Below are 4,184 nucleotides of genomic sequence, written 5' to 3'. Positions count from 1 at the left end.
TTACCGACAGTTGAATGCGGTCACTATCAAGAACAAATATCCACTGCCACGTATAGAAGATTTATTTGATCAGCTGAAGGATACCTGTGTATATTCAAAGATTGATTTGCGCTCAGGCTATCATCAGCTCAGGGTTGGAGATGCAGATATTCCGAAGACAGCATTTCGCACTCGTTATGGTCATTACGAGTTCATGGTAATGCCATTTGGGCTTACCAATGCTCCAGCAGTGTTTATGGATCTGATGAACAGAGTGTTCCTTGAGTACTTAGATCAGTTCGTCATTGTGTTCATCGACGATATTCTGATATATTCCCGATCTGAGGAGGAGCACAGGCGACATCTTCGCATAGTTTTGGAGACGCTTCGGCGAGAACACCTCTATGCGAAGTTTAGTAAATGCGCCTTTTGGCTACCTTCGGTGGGTTTTCTTGGACATGTTGTCTCCAGCAGGGGTATTTCTGTTGATCCATAGAAGATTGAGGCCATCACTGGTTGGGAGCAGCCGAAGACCGTACAGGAGATTCGTAGCTTTTTGGGATTAGCTGGGTATTATCGGAGATTTGTTGAGGGCTTTTCCAGCATAGCCTTACCATTGACACGATTAACCCGGAAGGGAGAGAAGTTTAGCTGGACGGAATCTTGTGAGCAGAGCTTCCAGGAGCTCAAGCGGAGGCTTGTTACTGCACCAGTGTTAGTACTTCCCTCTGGCATGGATGGATTTGTACTTTTCACGGATGCATCTTATCAGGGATTGGGTGCCGTACTTATGCAGTGCGATCGTGTGGTGTCATATGCCTCACGTCAGCTGAAGGATCATGAGAGGAACTATCCAGTTCATGATTTGGAGTTGGCAGCTATCATCTTCGCACTGAAGATTTGGCGACATCATTTATATGGGATCACCTTTGAGATTTATACAGATCATAAAAGTCTCAAGTATTTGTTTACCCAGAAGGAACTAAACCTGCGTCAGAGAAGATGGATGGAGTTCTTGAAAGACTATGACTGCACAATTAACTATCACCCGGGGAAAGCCAACGTGGTGGCTGATGCTTTGAGCAGGAAATCCCGTGGAGTTTTGGCTTGTCACCGAGTGATGGTTACAGAGTTGATACAGAACTTCTCTGAGTTGGGGTTGATGGAGCAAGCACAGACAGAGCGAGGCTTGCTAGTCACCATGGTTGCTCAGTCACCTATAGTGGAGCGTATCAAAGAGGCTCAGGCTACAGATCAGCATCTGCAGTTTTTACGTAGCAGAGTTACCTCAGGACAGCAGACAGAGTTTGCTTGTGATGATAGTGGAATTCTGTATTTCCGCGGCAGATTATGTGTCCCTGAGTCACATCCTGTCCAGGAGGACTTACTACAGGAAGCACATCGATCTAGATTTGCGATTCATCCAGGAGGTACTCGCATGTACAGGGATCTGAAACGATCATACTGGTGGAATGGTATGAAGAAGGATATTGATGTATTTGTGGCGCAGTGTTTAGTTTGTCAGCAAATCAAGGCAGAACATCAGAAACCAGCTGGGTTACTGCAGAAGATAGAAATACCAGAATGGAAATGGGAGCATATCACGATGGACTTTGTGGTAGGACTACCCCGGACCCGGAAGGGTCATGATGCGATTTGGGTAATCGTTGATCGGTTAACCAAATCTGCACACTTCTTACCGATCCGTCGGACGGATTCGCTGGATCGATTGGCAGAGTTGTACTGCAGAGAGATCACCAGATTACATGGTATACCTCTGAGTATTATATCAGATAGAGATCCACGATTTACCTCTCGATTTTGGCGGAGTCTCCAGCAGGCCATGGGTACGGAACTCCGTTTTAGCACTGCTTTTCACCCTCAGACGGATGGGCAGTTGGAGCGGACTATTCAGACATTGGAGGATCTATTGAGATCTTGTGTCATGGACTTCGGCGGTAGCTGGGAGGATCACTTACACTTGGTGGAGTTTGCATAAAATAACAGTTATCACTCAGCGATTCAGATGGCACCATTCGAGGCATTATATGGCAGAGCATGTTGATCTCCTACTTTATGGGACGAGGTTGGAGAATCGTCAGTCTTGGGACCTCAGCGTATTCAGCGAGATGCAGAGTTGGTTGGCACCATCAGACGCAGAATGACAGAAGCCCAGGACCGACAGAAAAGCTACGCGGATCGGAAACGGAGACCTTTGGAGTTCTCTGTGGATGATCACGTGTTCCTGCGAGTGTCTCCTACCAAGGGAGTGAGGAGGTTTGGGTTAAAAGGGAAGTTAGCTCCTCGTTAGATCGGACCTTTTCAGATACTTGAGCGGATCGGGGAGGTAGCATATCGACTGGCGCTGCCGCCTTCACTTGCTGGGGTGCATGATGTATTTCACGTGTCTATGTTGAGGAAATATGTGCCACACCCTACACATATTTTGACAGATGTCTCGATCACCCTTCAGCCAGATGTAACGTATGAGGAGGTTCCAGTGCGGATATTAGATCACAAGGAACGTCAGCTGCGAAACAAGACAATCCGATTGGTCAAGGTTGGTTGGGGGCATCATTCAGATGACGAGGCAACCTGGGAGCTGGAGGATGAGATCCGAGCACAGTACCCACAGTTGTTTGATGAAGGTATGTAAGTTATTTCATATGATGATTGACTTCGCATGTCGTTTGTCGTTTATTGCATTTACGTCATAAATTTGGGGACCAAATTCTTATAAGAGGGGGAGAATGTGAGATACGGCAAAATAAAATAGCCTATAATGATTTAAAAGAATTTTTGGACATTTTTCTGGATTTATTTGGAGGATTTATGACAGTGTTTAAAGGGATAATGTAAATCACCCTTTGAGGGGCTGGTTAGGGAGTTAATTAGGTGGAGAAATTAAACCCTACCTATATAAATAGGAAGCTACAGTGCCCGAGCCCTAAGGGCTACCTCATTCCCTTCTCATTCTCTTCGTGTCCACTCCGCCGATAACCCCCGATTTCCCCTCGAGCTCACTTTATCCGCCGACGGGAATCAGCACCGACGCACCTCCCCGGTCGATCGCCGGTGCCTAGTCGCAGATCGAGTCTCCGAGCTTCTCAACTCCTTAACGCGGGGCCGCGACAGTGGAGCTTCTCCGGGGTGTAGCCTCGCATCGAGCTGATTCCGTCGGGTGCTTGTCGCCGGCTATGAGGATCTCTGCCATTGAGGTAAGTGGATTTATGGAATGGCTCGATTAGGGTTTTGAGACTATAGTTTTGTGATTTGAGGTTAGATTGGGATGTGGCGTTGATTGGGGTGTTGTCCCGGCAGTGTCACGCGGTGAGGAGTTTGGCCAGGACTCTCCAGCAGCAAACGGACACCGGTGGACTTCCTCAGCAGTGGGATTTCCGGCCGTGAGTCACTAGTGACTTGCTGTGAAGGGCTCGAATCTACTTCCAGCAGCTATTCTTCCTCCGGGAATCTATAGGTAAGGTTTATTCCACTGTAGGTGTTAGGGTTGCAGGTTTAAATGTGGGTTTCAGATTGGATTTGATACTGAGTATGTATTGATTGGGGTGTTTGTGATGTGTATAGCGCTGTAAAGAACTTGGTTGGTCGATTTGTGGCAGTAAACAGCTTCACTGTGCTGTGGCGATTTCATTTTCGGACAGCGGCTAGCAGAAGTGATTTAGTTGCTCTAAGGTAAGGTAGACATCTATTGAAGCTTATCTTGTGGTTGTTCAGTAATATTAGGGGCTAAACCATGATTTGCAATCCTAATGATGATAGACTAAAACTAGGGTTTGCGATTGGTTTTGGGTAGATCCATGTGGCTTCATTTGGTTAATGAATGGAACTAGGATTAAAGGCGTTTGTCTTGTAGAGTAATGTAGTTAATTAGTTCCATATGTATTCAATTAAAATTGATACGTTGACACAGGACTTTCATCGGGACGAGTGTCGCGACGAGATTGGCGTTGGATTCAGCCTACACTTAGAGGCGGGTACTTCTTAACTTGCTCCTTTAGATATCGGTTTAAGTGCATGAGTTAGTTTCATCTATGCAGTATTTATCTTGACTCCACTTATTTTATTTCTTGTGCTTGATACTTTATCCACTCAATCTTCGAGATGATCACTTTCTTATCTATACAGTCTCCCGTTGTTATTCTTGATACCTAGCAGATACTAGATGCCATGCTTACCTGTTTATG

General features: G+C 46.1%; 1 long non-coding RNA gene across 1 annotated transcript; it reads left to right on the top strand.

Annotated features, from left to right (window-relative positions):
- Positions 1 to 3,178: 3,178 nt before the first annotated feature.
- LOC121982811 lies at positions 3,179 to 3,607 on the top strand. Its single transcript, XR_006112266.1, has 3 exons — positions 3,179 to 3,197; positions 3,301 to 3,457; positions 3,565 to 3,607. It is a non-coding gene; the product is annotated as an uncharacterized LOC121982811 (long non-coding RNA).
- The last annotated feature ends 577 nt before the right edge of the window (positions 3,608 to 4,184 follow it).

Source organism: Zingiber officinale, chromosome 5A (genome assembly GCF_018446385.1).
Source record: "Zingiber officinale cultivar Zhangliang chromosome 5A, Zo_v1.1, whole genome shotgun sequence".
Taxonomy (NCBI): Eukaryota; Viridiplantae; Streptophyta; class Magnoliopsida; order Zingiberales; family Zingiberaceae; genus Zingiber; species Zingiber officinale.
Note: the sequence above shows the minus strand (reverse complement) of the source record. Positions and strands in the feature narration are given on the sequence as shown.